At 42.2% G+C, this 17,352-nt stretch overlaps 1 long non-coding RNA gene across 1 annotated transcript; it reads right to left on the minus strand.

Moving 5' to 3' along the window:
• Positions 1-1,374: 1,374 nt before the first annotated feature.
• On the minus strand, positions 1,375-16,707 carry LOC125482849. Its single transcript, XR_007261825.1, has 3 exons — positions 16,600-16,707; positions 7,687-7,799; positions 1,375-1,599 (listed from the first exon to the last, which is right to left on the minus strand). It is a non-coding gene; the product is annotated as an uncharacterized LOC125482849 (long non-coding RNA).
• Between the last annotated feature and the right edge of the window lie 645 nt (positions 16,708-17,352).

A 17,352-nucleotide genomic window follows, 5' to 3' on the forward strand; every position in this document is an offset into this window, starting at 1 on the left:
GCCAATCATTTGCAATGTTAAACTCCACTGTTGCTGCTGCATCCTTCTTGATGCTTTTGATGCTATGACTTGTGATTGATTTCCACTGAAGGTGCCATATTGGAATAAAAATTTCTGACAGTAAGTATTTCAGACATACAGTACATTACAGACTCTGAGAATAGCATCTGAAAGCACTGGTATAGATTTATATCTGACAGATGATGAGAGCATTTGTAATGAAACTGAGCAACAAATTTAAAATTATTCAAATGACTTTAAGAAAATAATTTGAACCACACAGTAGCTTCATTGGGTACATTAGTAATTTCCTTCATACTTAAAATGCATTTGATGTGGAAAAACTTAATCCTACTTAGGCCTTCTTTGTGTATAATTTGAATAACCTTCCTCAATTGCAGGAACTTGCCAGAATAGAACAGGCCAGAGACCCAGAGTCAATCCTTTTAGGATACCGATTCAAATCTGGAATATACGGCTAGTCTAAGTGCTGGAGTTATGAAGTATTGATGGTTGTAAAAACCCACTTAGAGTCATAGAGTTATACAGCATGGAAACAGACCCTTCAGTCCAACATGTCTGTGCTGACCAGATATCCTAAATTAATCTAGTCCCATCTGCCAGCATTTGGCCCATATCCTTCTAAGCCCTTCCTATTTATTTAGCCATCCAGATGCTTTTTAAATGTCGTAATTGTATCCATCTCCACCACTTCCTCTGGCAGTTTGTTCCATACACACCCCACCTTCTGCATGAAAAGATTGCCCCTTTGGTACCTTTTCAATCTTTCAATCTCTCAGCTTAAACTTATGTCCTCTAGTTTTGGACTCCCCTACCATGGGAAAAAGACCTTGGTTTGCTAATATCCTTTAGGGAAGGATATCTATTGTTCATCTCTGATCTGACTCTAGTATGTGACTCTAGCACTCACACAGTGAGTTCATTCAAGAGCAATTAGGAACAGGAACCTAGGTGTAGGAATAGGCCATTCAGCCCTTCAGGTCTGCTCTGCCACACTGGATCTTGGCTGATCATCTTACTCAATACCTTATTCTCACATTAGCCCCACACCCTTCAATGTCATTTGTAATTAGAAATCTCTGACTTGAACTTACTGAATGACTGAGCTTCCACAGCCCTCTGGAGTAGAATGGCAACAAATGCTGGCCTTACCCGCAGCACTCACATCCTGTGAAAGAAAACAGAGAGAAAAAAAAGCCAAGATGTGCCACTCATATAGATCTAGATTCAGTGCTGTTAACAAGTTATCAGCTTTTATTTTGTGAGACTGGCATGTTTGTCACAAATGTTTATTTGATAAATTATTTGAATATTTAAATATTATTCCAGCAAAGTATCTCACCTTAGTTGATTTTTCATCTCGACCAGTTTATGTCTTAATTTTCTTCAGTGTTATCTTCAGAACCATAAATTTCTAGAATTCAGCTGTACTGTTTGACCTGTAGTCCACAAGCTCTTTACCAGTGAAAGTGGTATTTGCTGGGTATATTGGCTGAATGACCCACAATGAAGAACAAGCTGTTTTCAATTTCTTTGGTATATTTAATCCTTCAAGTACTGCTCGTAACATTTTGCATTCTGGTGGAGAGGACCAATTAATATTATTCAGTTACAGAATATCAGCTGCTGAGTATGTAACATTTGAGACAAAACGTGAGTGTGAGATAAGGAAAGGCCATGAACATTGCCATACTGTAGGCTCAGTAATATTGAGTTTATGACAGCAGGTTCTTATAAACTACTAGACTGTACCAAAGTACACTTGTATGCCTGGTTAGTCCACTGCTGACTGCATTCTGTACAGGAAATCAACCACAAAGGCATTCACATAGTGCTTTAAACAAGTAAAGAAATGTTGATAATAAAAAAGAAAGCTGAGAGTTTCTTTATTCTCTAAAATGATCAGTAAGTTCACTTATCCTTCGCTTGGTTGTGTCAGTCATACAGTTACTAATTATTAACTGTCAGTTTGTGTTCTTGGCGTGAGAGCACTTATTTGGGTGTACATATCAAGAATTATGATTTTTTTCCAAAAAATCACAATTTGGGCTTTACTTGCAAGACCAACAGTTATTGATTGCCCTTTCGAAGAGAATGGTGATACACCTTCCTCATAAGGTGTTGCAATACATGTGGAGACAGAACTGCCACAACACCGTTAGCTTCCGGGCCTTTGACACAGCAATAAAGGATCTGCCCCAACCAATGATCTTCCTTCTGTTGTGAGAGAACTTCCCTATATTTCAGATTACATCATTAATTTGGAACACACTGCTAAGTTTGTTAGTATCAAAGGTCGATCAGGATGAACACTATTTCAGAGGTCATAAGTTACTGGAATACTGAGAACAGGCAAAACTCTGTAAAATGATCCCTCAGGCGTGAATTGATAGCAGTGCTTTCAGGTCTTCTTCCCAAAGTCTACAGTGCACAAACTCTGATTATACTTAGTTATGAATAGTCATTTGGTTGTACGGAACTTGAGTATTGCCAAAAATAGACACGTTTTGTTGAAGTTTTTTGTCTTGCACTCATTGGGACAAATTATTGATTTAAGAGGAAAATTAACACCGAAACTTCATGAGAAAAGAGTATTGATTGGCTGGCAAGTGCGCTGTGATTAGTAATGCCATGGTGAATGGACCGATTATTGATGATTGGCAGTTAATCACCAGGCTTTGTTTAAAATATAAACGAGGCAGGTTGGCTCTAATTCTAGAGGGCATTACCCTAAGAAATGAATTGAAGATGGGTTGAATGGCCTCCTCTGTGAAATAACTCCACAGAGGCTGGTGTCCCATCACTAAGTCACCCTTTATTTACACGTAGAAAGTCCTTGACACTGATCCAGCTAACTGAGGGCCAGCTGTCAAAGTGAACAGAACACGTGACACTCCTGTTTATATCTTTCAGCCAAGTCTCCCTGATTGGACCAGGTTAACAGCCCCAATCATTCTATGAGGTCCACCTGCCTGACCTGGTTACAATCACTACACTCTGCACCATAAACGTTATGTGATTCAGAATAGCCGTCACACATTTTGTTGAATTGACAAGATTCCTGCAGATAGGATAAGATAAAACCCCAGGTTAGAAAATTCCTGCTTCTCGTAAAAGAATGAAATGTAGACAACGTGTGCATGTGTGATTTTTGGGGGATAAGGCTTGGTGGTTTTCTGCATGTGTTGGACAGAGGTGAGACAGAGCCAGGCAGGCATTGACAGAGTATCAACAGGTTTTTGTGTTTAGCCAGCCCATGACAGAATGTCTCTGAATTTGTTTGAATAAATGTGAGGATAACCTGTATACCTGAATCCTCTATGGTCTGTGCAGAATATTAACCACAACATATTCATGTATGTAGTTTCCAGTACACACAGTGTGGCCAACTGTGAGACTAACTGATAATCTTAAATTGGTAGTCAATCTAATTCTTTGTACACTCAGCATTGGCCAGCAAATGCTGCAGAGTCACTTCTAATATTGGACATTATGTTACAAGTTTTGTAAAGTGGGCATGATCAGTAATTGCTTGTTGCAAACAGCCAAATGGATATGTTGTTTAATGCAAACTGCCAGTCTTTGGTATGTATAGGCTCCATATCCGGCATCACACCAGCATTGAAATTCATATACCAGATTACACAGTTGCATGATAGGTAGAACATCCTTTTGGCTTGACAGCATCATCCTGTTGGTGGCCAACACCACTCATGTTGCCACTGCATTGCAGCAATGTGATACAGCTAACCTCACCTGTTGCTTCAACATTTGAGAAGCATTTCCCCTTTCAGGATAATATTTGTCTGACGAGGCATAATTTCGGGACCAGAAGTGATAGTCTAATGCCCAGTCACTTTTCAGTATACTCATTGAGATTCTTATGGTCCACACACTGAAAATTGGCCTTAATTGCAACCTTGTAATATAGCCCCAACCACATGTTTACCTTGCAAATTTGTTGCTCAAATAATACACCCGCCATCCTGCAGGAATGGCTACCCAGATCAGATCACTCTTGCTTTATATCATACAAACTGAATGGGTCTTAGGCATTCATATTTTCTCAGTCTGATCAGAGTCGATCTGTATGGCAGTTAACTGTCAATCATCTCTAATTGGTGCATCTTCCATGGCAACACCTCCACCAATCAGAATTCAGTTGCCAAGCAATTACCATTCTCTTCTCATGCAGTATAAATGTCGTTTTCCTCTTGAATTAGTACTCTTAGGAATTGATCTGATGAGTGCAATAGAAAAATCTTCGTTAAAATCTTTTCACAGCAATATTTATTTATGTTTTGAAATATCCCCTTTAACTGAAGGCGTAACAGAATTTTCTGAATAGGGTAGTTGGTTGTCATTCTAAATCTCTACATGAATCCAGGTAGTTGTGACCTAGTGGTCATGGGGAAAGAAACATAAATCAAAATCTATTGAAATGCAGGTGACATTTTCCACATGATGGCAAAGGGAAAGGACAACTGCCCTTTAGAAAGACACAGAGCAACAGAGCAAGAAACACAAACCAATTACTACGTGTAGCGAAGCAACAACTACTGATGTGAAGAGTAGAGTGAACTGCTTATCTGTCAACATCTAAGCTGAATTCTTGTGTTTGTGGATTTTCTATTTGAAAGGAAGGGAACAAAGCAAATGAAATGTATTTGAAGACTTAAAGATCAAGGAATCATCAAGGTGAGCATTGTTGATGTGAGCAAGTATGTTATGGAACATTTAGAATTAATTAAATGATTTTTGAAGGACACCAGAAGACGTGACCTGGTATGGCAGCAAGAAGTGAGTATGTAGGAAGGCCAACAGTGACTGGGGACTAAATGTGCATTGGTATATATCTGCTAGAAATGTGGAGAAAATCATAGATTCTCCACAGTGAAAAAAGAGACCACTCAGCCCATTGAGGCTCTGCCAGCCCAAAAAACTCCCACCCAGACTCAGCCCCCCACTCTATTCCTATAATATCCATTCATCATGGCCAATCCATTTAACCTTCTCATCTTTGGACTGTGGGTGGAAACCTGATTACCCAGAAGAAACAGGGAGAACATGCAAACATCACACAGACAGTACTCAAGGCTGGAATTGAACCCAAGTCCCTAATACTATAATGCAGCAGTGCTAACCACTGTTCCAGTCTAAAGTAAGAACATTTCATATAGCACAGTTTGTTGAGCTAATTAGTTAATGCAAAGTAGCTTTTCAGTAATTTGATGTATTAGTTATCTGTTAAATAATGTTTGATCTGCATTGATTTTAGTTTATTTGCTACAGTGAAAATCCTAAAGCATGAAATATTGTCCTGTGGTTTATTCACATTGTCCTCTAATTTATTGGTCACCGGGAAATTCAAATCTTTTCTAAAGGTTGTTGATCTCTGTGACAAATGTAACAACTACATCCCAGATTCTGTGATATCTTCTACCCAGTGTCTAGTATACTGCACCCTCAGAGAATGCAATATGTTGTACCTTCAGAGTCTATGTTATACAATATCCCCAGAGTTTGAAGTGTACTGCACACTCAGAGCCTATAAATATACTGAACTTCCGAAGTTTAAAGAGTAGTGCACTCCCAGAGTTCACATAATATTGTACTTTCACAAGCTGCCAAATAGGGTATCTCCAATTCTTGCAGAACACACTGTGCCCCGACTGTTTGGAATGCGCTATATCTTGGAGTTTACAGTATACTGTTCTCCCAAAGATTGAGCTTCACTGTGCCTCCAATGTTTTCAGTATAGTGTTGCCCAGAATGTAAAAGGTACAGCATACTCTGTTGCAGAGGGATGGAGAGTAAATGTTATTTTTTTAATTGTCAGTATTTTCTTACTGCCCCAATCCGTAATCCCAACATAAACCTGAGGTGTGATCCATTTCTATCTTTAACTAACATCATAGAATCATAAAGTCATACAAATGTACAGCATGGAAACATACCCTTCGGTGCAACTTGTCCATGCCAACCAGCTATCCTGAATTAATCTAGTCCCATTTGCCAGCATTTGGTCCATATCCCTCCAAACCTTTCCCATTCATACACCCATCCAGATGCCTTTTAGATGTTGTAATTGTACCAGCCTCCAATACTTCCTCTGGCAGTTCATTCCATATGCGCACCACCCTCTGTGTGAAAAAGTTGCCCCTTAGGCCCCTTTTAAATCATTCCCTTCTCACCTTAAATCTATGCCTTCTAGTTTTGGATTCCCCTGCCCTGGGGAAAAGACCTTGACTATTCACCCTATCTGATGATCACTGATTCTCAATAAGTTGTTGTGGGGGCCAGAGATACAGGATATTCTTGTACTGGGAATCCTCACGCCAAGTCTTGTCTCTACTGATGGTACTCGTCTTGTAAAAGCCTGACAAAAGCTCCTACAATAGGCAGTATGTATATAGTACCTGGTCTTCCTGGTGCAATATCAGCAGTTTTACAGTTGGGGTGTGCTGAGTGAGCTAAGGATTTATATGCCCTCAGTTCCGCCAGTAACAGCAATGCCCAGCTGCACTACACTCTACATGTAAAAAGGAGAAATCGATGCACACCAGTTATTCTCTTGTTTTGGTTTACAACAAATTCAGCAAAGCATAATAAAACATGAGACACTGAAATTGTGAGACACATTTACAATAAGTCAACTACAATGAGAGGCAGAAGTTGGAATCTGATAGGGTCAGAGCAATATGGAGATGGTGGGATTTGTGGCAGAATGAGACAAGAAGCCTAACCAGGCTCATCATGATATTGGGAGCATCTCTATTTTAGCAAAGCTTTGATGTGGGTTCCTTGTATTGCCAATTAAAAGGGATTCTTGTTCATTACACATCTTGTTAACAACCCAACTCACCTCATTGTTTTTCGTCATTCTATCTTTTTGAAATCTCTGGGCCAAGTTAGACATTGAGAAATCTAAGCATGGAAACCAGGTACATGGTGGATTCAGCTCACCAGTTGCTCCAAATGATCCCCAAGTCATGTACAAGCAAAGTGCATGTCAGGGTATGATCCATGGGCACCAGCTGCACATACACTCCTTTCCATGGCTGTTGGCACCCAGCACTTAGCAGCCTCTTGTGACCATTATGGGGAACCTCTTTGATTCACTGGCAGACTGGCTCTGGAAGCACACATTTACATTGTAAGAGTTGAAAGGCTGCCTCAGAAACACTTTGCACACAGGGACAGACATCTAGCTGAATGACTGGACTAGTCTGCCTCTCCGGGCTGCTTGTTTGCGAGAGTAAATGACTTGGCTTGTTAGAACTGCAGCACCCACTAATGTTAGGACTTTTAAAGGGGAAGAATATTGCACATAGACCCATGTGTTGTACAAGATATGGACCTGCAGAGTGACCATTGTAATGTATCGCTGAGTTAGCAAGCCCCACTCCTGCAGTCATCACAAAACTTAAATGAATGATAGAAGTATTCAAAAATTCTCCATTTTACCTCACTTTCAGACCCAGGATGATAGAAAGCTCAGACCATTTATTGGAAGCAAATGGCCTTGCACTCCGGGTAAATAATTATGAACCACAGGCATGTTAACTCTACTAATTAAAACTCGAGCCATCCAAATGCCTTGTTCCCCTTTTTATGTTGCAGATCCCTGCCACAGACATCACTGAACAATTCATTCACACTTACACTGTCGGACACATTGGCTGTAAATGAATCGGGATGTTATTCAGGGCAGTTTCAGCGGCACCCTGTTATACGCCTCGGAGATGATGCAGCAGGCTCTCACCACAGATCACCATCTGTAAAACATTGTCCGTGGACATGAAGTGATGCCTCACTCTGTAACAAAGGCATTTGGAGCTATATAGAGACAAACAATCAGAGGTAAAGACAAATCAGTGAAGTTTATAAAAAATGCAAGATCAGGGATAGTGCACTGTCATCTGTGCCACCAAAATGGCATCAAAGAATCTGTTTCCTTTAATTCTCCCTCCCACTACATCTTTGTGTACTCCTTCATTCTGCCAGGAGTTTGCTTGGCAGTGGAGCATGCTTGTTAGAAGTAAGCCGATCCTCCTCAGCCTCATCTTCTGAGGGTGGAAATGAAGGTGACCACGTCTGGAGTGTCCTGAGTGGAGCCGTCTGAGCAGGCTGCGTGTGGTCCCTCCCCCAGCTGGATGCCTCTTGGCACCACCCTGTCTCCTTGTGAAGAGGGGGGGGGCGCCTGGGGTCCATGCCAGGTTCGCCATCCCCATGGAACCATGCCTTCCATCTTGACGACCAGTGACTGGGATGCAGGGATGCAAGTTTGTATGCATCTCCAGCGTGTGATCCCTCCGTTTGTTGGACTTTGGTCTCATGGCAACCGCCAACCTGCCCATGAGGCAGCCAGATGGCCACATGATGCACTGCACTGCTGCAGCTTTGGGGCAATGAGTGCCACTGCATCCGACATACCTGCCTGCTGCTTCGGTTCCCCTCTGAGTATGCCAGCGAATTCCCTCTGTTTTTTTAATTCACTCAACGCTGGTTGGCCAGGAGGGTGAGATTTATTAGGAACAAATTACTGCAGGTGCTGGAATCTGTACTGTAGACAAAAAATGCTGGAGATCACAGCGGATCAGGCAGCATCCATGGACAGAGAGCAAGCTAACATTTCGAACCTAGATGACTCTTCGTCAGAGCTGACGTGAAGTGTAGAGGGGACAGCATTTATGCAATAGTGAGACACAGGGATTGCGGGGTGGAGTGCTGGGAGAGAAAGACTGTTGAGAGTTCAGATAAAGTGATCGGAATGTGAGAATGGCAGAATAATAGTGTGTCTAACAGCCAGAGAGGAACGATCGGTCAGTCCCACTGAGGTTGGGGGAGGGGAGAGAGGACACGGTGACAGAGAATGTAACAAGTAAAGCTAAAAGAAAGGGAAGGAATGGAGTGCGTTCACAATCTGAATGCGTTGAACTCTATGTTAAGTCCAGAAGGTGTTGAAGTGCCAAGGCTGAAGATGAAATGTTGTTCCTGCAGTTTGCGCTGTGATTCGCTGGAACATTGCAGCATGCTGAGGACAGACAAGTGGGCATACGGGAAGGCCGCTGTGTTAAAATGACCAGCTACAGGAAGGTTGGGATCATGCTTGCACATAGATTGGAGGTGTTCTACAAAATGGTCACCCAGCCTGCATCAGAGACAATTAGCATAGGCCACATTGGGTGCAGCAAATACAATACATAAGATTGGAGGAGGTACAGGTGAAATGCTGCTTCATCTAGAAAGGCTGTTCAGACCCTTGGATGGTGAGCAGTGAGGAGGTGAAGGGGCAGGTTTGTATCTTCTGTGGTTACCTGGGAAGGTGCTGTGGGAAGGGGCCGTTGGTGTTGGTAGTTGAGGAATGGACGAGGGTGACCTGGAGGGAATGGTCCCTGCGAAATGCAGACAGGGGATTGAAAGGAAGATTTGTTTATTGGTGGCATTCTGCTGGAGTTGTCTGAAATGGCAGAGAATGATCCTTTGAATGTAGAGACTGGTGGGATGAAAAGTGAGGACACGGGGGGCCCAATCACTGTTGAGAATGATGGGAAGGGGCTAGGGTGGAAGCACGGGTGGTAGGTCGGATGTAGTTGAGGGATCCACGTGGGAAACCATGGTTATGGAAGAAGGAAGCCATGTGAGCAGCGCTGTTTTGGAAGATAGTATTGTCTGAACAGATATGAAGTAGGCAAAGGAACTGAGAGAATGGATGGAATTCTTGCAAGACATGGGGTGGTGAAGAGCTGTAGTGAAGGTAGCTGTGAGAGTCAGTGGATTTGTAGTGGATGGCAATAGACAGTTTATTCCCCGAAATGGAGACAAAGAGGTTTAACCTCTCCGTCTCCATTTCGGGTGATTGTTTTGCAGAACATGCGCAAGCATGACCCCGACCTTTCTGTAGCCGGTCATTTTAATGCAGCGTCCTGCTCGCATGCCCACTTGTCTGCCCTCAGCATGCTGCAATGCTCCAGCAAATCACAGCGCAAACTGGAGGAATAACATCTCATCTTCAGACTTGGCACGTTACAAATTTCTGGACTTAATATTGAGTTCAAGACTTTCAGATTGTGAACTCACTCCCATTCCTTCCTTTTCTTTTAGCTTTACTTGTTACATTCTCTGTCACCATGTCCTCTCTCCCCGCACCCCACCCCAGTGGGACCGTCTGTTCTTTCCCGTCTGGCAGTTAGACTCACCATTATTCTGCCATTCTCACATTCTGATCACTCAATCTGCATTATCAGCAGCATCTCTCCCATAGCACTCCACTCCCCAACCATTGCATAAATGCTGCCCCTTCCATACTTCACATCGGCTCTGATGAAGAGTTGTCAAGGCTTGAAACATTAACTTGCTTCTTCCAGGTTCCTCCCAGAGCCCAAAGATGTACAGGCGAGGTGGACTGACCATGCTAAATTGCCCATAGTGTTCAGGGATGTGTAGATTAGGTGGGTTATAGGAGTATGCGTCTGGGTGGGATGCTCCAGGGTTGGTGTGGACTTGTTGCGTCGTAGGGCCTGTTTCCACACTGTAGGGATTCTATGATCTTAACTTTTCACTGCTCATCATGCATTCAGCAGCAAAAAGAGCCTTCCATGAGTAATATTTAGATGAGCATTAAATACTTTGAAGGTCATTGCTAATCGATTTCTAGGGGTGGGTTTTTCCTAAAGGCTTTGGAAAGTTGACTTTGGTGGGACAAAGTGGGAGTCCTGAGCTGAGTCCTGATAAAATCATTAATAAAGTAACATCTTCTGGTAACAGCCATCTAGTTATCTGCCTCTAGGTTTGCAGTCCAATGGGGGATGAAGGGCAGTCTCTCAGTGATACTAACCCAATCAGAGGGCTGATAGCTCTGAAACCTTTGGCAGTGCCTTTAATGTATCTTGTATACCTCAAAATGGAGGTTGAGTTCAACCAGAATGTTCATTTCCAAGTATTACTGCTGTGTTGCTGGCTCTGAGAAAGATTATAATCATCTTGACCCACAGAATAGTGGAAACTCCCTACCCACAAGGCTATGTGGGAGGTCCTCATCCCAGAAGGAGCATCCGAAATGCATCCAAAGTACGCAAGGCTGGATGGAGATTAACAAATTTGTGTTACTGAGAAATGGGCCCATAGTGGAAAAGAGAGCAAGGAACATTTCCTTAAACATGAGGAGGTGAGGTAAATGAGACAGGCAGATATGATCTATAGAAAGTGCAATATGATTGTTAAGGGGAACGTTCCACTCATCTAATAGGATACTGTGGACTGAGTTGCATTGGAAATCTCAGCACTGCAGAGGTTTCTGATCTCTAAGGTTAGTTCTGAAGACCTCTTCTTCTGTGCCCTACAGGAGCCAGACATGGAGACAATAAGATCATCTCCAACACCTTCTATAGGCCTAGCTCAGAGTGGATAGGGCTCAGAATACACACCTCACAATTTCTATGGGTTTTTGTTGCTCTTAATTCTGAAATGTGTTTTCAAAAGAGGACTGCTACAGAGACAAAATAACTGCAGGTGTAAATTCAGTGGAGGGCTGATGCAAATTCTCTGTCAATTTAATGGAATGTAACACCTAAAGATGTCAATCAAACATCATATAGAGATTTGAATGGCCCACCCTGGATCATAGAGGAAATGGTAAGATATTAATGGAGTTGACTATCCCTCACTCTCAACTCTCCATCATTCTTTTGGCATGGAGCCACCTCCTGTAGACACTTTTTTCTGGTTTCCCCTTCGAGGAATATACGGAAAGGGAACTAGTAGATAGCTTCAACACTAATGTGTACGTGTGTTATTTATTAGGCTGCTGTGGAATCTACTGTGAAAGTCACTAGTTGAGAACAGTGAGTAAGCATCAAAAGCAGGCAAAGAAAGATTCTTCATTACTCCAAGTGCTGCTAACCAGTTTTTAAAAAATCAATACGCAAGAAGTTTTATCAGTGAACACAACCAAGAATCTCGAAAATTAAATGTTGAACTGACAAATTCAGTGCTACTGGTGAAACCCTGCAAAGACAGAAATGTCATTTTATGTGCTGTTCAGAAACAACAATTTTTGAAGATTTTTTTTGAACTTGCCTCTTATTTCTCATCATTAATATCTTGTCATTTCCTCTAGGATTGGGGTAGGCATTCTACTCTCTGCTTAAGTTTCTTTGACACCTTTAGGTGTTACATTCCATTAAACCCACACAGAATTTGTATTAGCCAACCACTGTGTGTTAAACATTTCTTCTTGTGAGTAGTATTTAATAAACTTACTCATTTGTTGTTAATTTAAGAAAAGCTGGTTAAAATTGGCTCCTTTTTAAAATGTAAGTTCCTTGGGAAACAGGCATCCATAAGGAAAGGGGATCCCAATAAAATTAACCCTGTTGCCACCAATTAAGGGAATAGGTTAACAAAGAATGGAAACCAATTCAGCCCCAGCCCCTCACCCAGCTTAACAGTTTGGGGTATACTGTCTGGAAATGGAACACATTGCAGAAACTTGCTTGGGTTACGGTCAAATGCACCTTACACACTCACTCTCCACCAGCACAGAGACACGCACTCAGCATCATTCAGGCCATAAAAGCAGAAGTTGCTGGAAAAGCTCAGCACGGCTGGCAGCATCTGTGAAGAAAAAATTCAGACTTAACATTTCGGATCCGGTGACCCTTCCTCAGAACTGGTTCTGTCGAAAGGTTAATGGACCTGAAATGTTAACTCTGATTTTTTTCTTCACAGGTGCTGCCAGACCTGCTGAGCTTTTCCAGCAACTTCTGTTTTTGTTCCTGATTTACAGCATCCGCAGTTCTTTCAGTTTTTATTTACCATTCAGGACACTTCAGATTCTGAAGCAGTCCATGTCCAAGTGCAGTGAGACCTGGACAATATCCAGGTTTGGGCTGAAAAACGGCAAGTAACATTTGTGCATCACAAATGCCAGGTGAACATCATCTCCAACAAGATAGAATCCAACCATCATTTCCCTCACCCCTTATATTCAATGGCATTAACCTCGCTGAATCCCCCGCTATCAACATTTTCAGAGTTATCATCAACAAAAAACTGAACTAAAGTAACCATTTAAATACTGTGGCTTCAAGAGCTGGAAATACTGCAGCTAGGAACTCATCTCCTGACTCCCCAAAACCTGTCCATCATCTACAAGGCTGAAATCAGTTATGGAATACTCCCCACTTGCCTGCATGAATGCAGCTCCAACATCATTCAAAAAGCAGCCCACTTGATTAGCACCACATCCACAAATGTCCACACTTTCCAACACCGACGCTCAGTAGCAGCAGCATGTACTATCTATATGATGACTGTAGCAACTCACCCAGACTAGACAGCACCTTACAAACACATGACCACTTCCATCTGAAAGGACAAGGGCAGCAGATACTGAGGAATACTAACTCTTAAAAATTCCCTTCCAAAGTGCTTACTATCCTGGAAATATATTGCCATTTCTTCAGTATTGTTGGGACAAATTCCTGGAACTCCTTCCCCAGTGGTATACTGGGTGTACCTACACCTACTGGACTGCAGTGGTTCAAGAAGGCAGCTCACCACCTTCTCAAGGGCAACTAGGGATGGACAATAAAGGCAGCGATACCCACAGCCCATGAATGAATGAAGAAACATCAGTGGGTCCTCATGCCTACTGGTTAATAAGTGTGGCACAAGTTTGCAAGTGAAAATAACAAATGTAGAGGCAAAAATGGATAGCCCTGCTTAGAGGATGGATGACAGATACAGCAATGCTCAGCTGGGTGCAGATGCGGGCATTCAGGAGGCACTGGGAACAAGGCTGTACATAGACCACAGCAATGGATTTGTTAGAGTCATAGAGTTTTTACTGCACGAAAAGAGATCCTTCGGCCCATCATGCCCACACTCGTCATCATATATCTATCTATTCTAATCCCATTTTCCAGCACTTTGCCTGTAGCCTTCAATGCTATGGCATTTCAAGTGCTCATCGACATAGTTCTGAAATAACTCGAGGGTTCCTGCCTCTTCCATTCTTTTAGACAGTGAGTTCCACATTTCCACCATACTCTAGGTGCAAAATATTCAAATTTCTTCTAAACCTACTGATCCTTACCTTAAAACCATGCCCTGTGTCTTGACGCCTCAATAAAGAAGAAAAGTTTCTCCCTATCTATGTTATCCACGACCCTCAGAACTTTGTACACATCGATCAGATCTCCACTCCACTCCCTCATCCGCCTGCTCCGCTATAAGAAAAACAACCCTAGCTTAGATTTTTTAAAAAGTCATTCACAGGATGTAGGTGTCACTGGTCAGGCCAGCATTTATTGTCCATCCTTAACTGCTCAGAGGGCAGTTAATAATCAACCACATTGCTGTTGGTGTGGAGTCACAAGTAGGCCAGATCAGGTAAGGATGGCAGTTTTCTTCCTTAAAGGACGTGAGTGAACTAGATGGGTTTTAAATCTAGAGATAGTAGGAACTGCAGATGCTGGAAAATCTGAGATAATAAGGTGCAGAGCTGGATGAATACAGCAGGCCAAGCAGCATCATAGGAACAGGAAGGCTAGGCCCGAAACATCAGCCTTCCTGCTCCTATGATGCTGCTTGGCCTGCCGTGTTCATCCAGCTCTACACCTTGTTATCTCGGGTTTTAAATTTAGTTTATTTTCCTATGTGTATCACTCCAGCCCAGGTAACATCCTGGTGAACCTATTCTACATCCTCTCTCATTCAATCACATCCTTTCTGTAGGTGACCAGAACTACACACAGGACTCCAGCTATGGCGTAACATCTTATACAGCTCTATCATAACTTCCCTGCCATATGCCAGAGTTCCCTGAGGCATTGGAGGGTAAAAAGTTAGAGTGGAATAGTCCATCCGACTCTTTTGAGAGAAGGTAGAAGAAGGATTTTATCTAGAAATGGTTTGAGAAGGGATAATTAAACAGGTTACAACTATCAGACCATCACTATGGAAGACCACCTTCCACAGTTGTAACCAGCTCCCTATTAATGCCAAGGTCTGCCAGCAGGTGCCCACCTTTATTGCTGGACTACATTTCAACTTGAATAGAGGGATTGCATGTCAATTGTAGAATCATATAATCGGACAGGCATGGCCTAGTGGTATTATCGCTGGACTACTAAACCAGCAACTCAGATAATGTCCTGGGACCTGGTTTCAAATCCTGCCAAGACAGATGGTGGAATTTGAGTTCAATAAAGAATCTGGAAATAAACATCTAATGATGACATTGATACCATTATTGATTGTCAGAAAAGCCCGTTTTGTTCATTAATGTCCTTCAGGGAAGGAAATCTGCCATACTCACTTGGTCAGGCCTACATGTGATCCCAGGCCCACAGCAATGTGGTCGACTCTAAACTGCTTTCTGGGCAATTAGGAATGGTCAAGAAATGCTAGCCTAGCCAGAGATGCCCTTATCCCATAAGTGAAATCTAAAAAAAGCATCAACTGGCCGGTAGGTATGCTTTATTAGCTACTTGCCAATTGCTGCTGTAGGTTGCCCTTCTCTCCTCACTCCTCAGCAACCTATCCCTAAACATGTTGGAAAACTAACATGCTTGCAGATAGTGAAAAATTGCAGCCCATCCTCTTCCAGACACACTTTCACTGATTTGACCACTCATCCGTCACCATGAGTATGTGATGATGTGGTACATAGATCTTCAGTGAGTAATTTAATAAAATACAGATGTTCAGGAGGTCTGATTTTTCATCTGGATTTAAAAAATCATGACAGATACAAAGATAGCTGAAGACAGAGAGAACGGTTACCAAAAATGGGGCAATTAGATAAACTTTAATTAACCACTGGAAACGACACTGTTAGTTATGATCAATCAAACATTTCTGTTTTTCTTCACAGACAATTCAGACTGTGGGAAGGGTGATGACCCTCAGGGGAAGAGGAAGATCGCTTTGAAGGTTCTGAGAACAGCCACAAAGGATTTCAGAGCAGGCTAGCAGCATGCTTTAAAATGGAAATGAGTATTCTGGTGGAACATCACAGACTGCTGTTGGCATTCTGTCCCTCTCTCTATTGATGGGGTAGCTATTCTGTCAAACTAACATGAACAGGATATTAGGCTGTGTCTTCCAGACCACATCTACCTTTTATTACCAGTATCCTTATTGGAATGCAAGAGAAAAAAGTCGCCTCCAGACAGGGGTCAGCTCTCAGCTTTAAGGAAAAAGAGCCAACAGTCACGCAGTGCAACCAGCAGTGTTTATTTTTCCTGGCTTCAATAAAAAGTTCAGTTATTAATTTGGGAGTAAGCTGCACTGGCTGACACAGTAAGATAAAATAAATTGAAAGTGACATAGAGGAGCATGTGGGTGTTAATCTGCATCATAGAGAGGCTGTTTGACATCTCAAACGATCCCAATTGCAAGCCGAGTCATATCACCTCTGCCTATGACCTCTGCATCAGTAAAGATCCAAGCACCTTGATTGATTTGTAAAACAAACAGATACAGCATTCGGTCACAAATTAATTACACAGTATGAAATACTGGAAAGCTCTCCTCTCCCAATAGTCTCTTATTTGATTTTGTACCCACCACAGATAGTTGAAATTGTAGATTTCCCCTTAGCCGGGTATCTTACTGCATCCCAAGCCACATTTCATTAGCCAGCATCCAAGGCCTGAAAACACTCTAGATTGAATGCTTCGTAAATTCCTTGCTGCTTGTCAAACTGGCAACACTTCATGTATTTATAGACTCTGATTCAAATATGAATTCAAGCCAAATTCAAGCAGCAATGAACACCATGCATCGGATATGAGCAGATGAAACAGGCTCCTGATCTAGGAAACCATAGTCTATTATTGTCACCTTGTGCTAAGCAGGATGGGGAAGTGGGAGGGTAGCTCTTAATGGCATGTGACAGCCTACATTTAAAGCAGATTTTCCCTCGGGATGCCTGGGGGAGGGGAAAATGCCTTTCTTTTTGTTCCTCGTGATCTGGTGATTTGTTAAAAATATTGCAGTTATGCCTTTGGGAAAGATATTAAGAAAAGTTATATCTTTAGTCAGGAACTCAACTGATCCTTAGGTAATACGCTATGGTAGAGGCTGACTGTTTAGTGTTTGAGTGAAGTTGCCAATGTTTGTTGCGGTGAACTATGATACGCTCAGCTGGAATGCATCATCTTCAAAGGCTCTTTTAACAGCTCCACATAAACTCACTCTTTCTCTTTTCTGAGTCAGATAAATTTAGAACTCATTGGGTTGTTAGTAGAGGAAAATGAAACTGTTGTAAAGCTAAGAATAAATGTTTGTCAGTAATTTGTTTCTTCTTTGTGTATTTTC

The sequence above is a fragment of the Rhincodon typus genome, chromosome 3 (assembly GCF_021869965.1).
Source record: "Rhincodon typus isolate 14 chromosome 3, sRhiTyp1.1, whole genome shotgun sequence".
In the NCBI taxonomy this organism is placed as follows: domain Eukaryota; kingdom Metazoa; phylum Chordata; class Chondrichthyes; order Orectolobiformes; family Rhincodontidae; genus Rhincodon; species Rhincodon typus.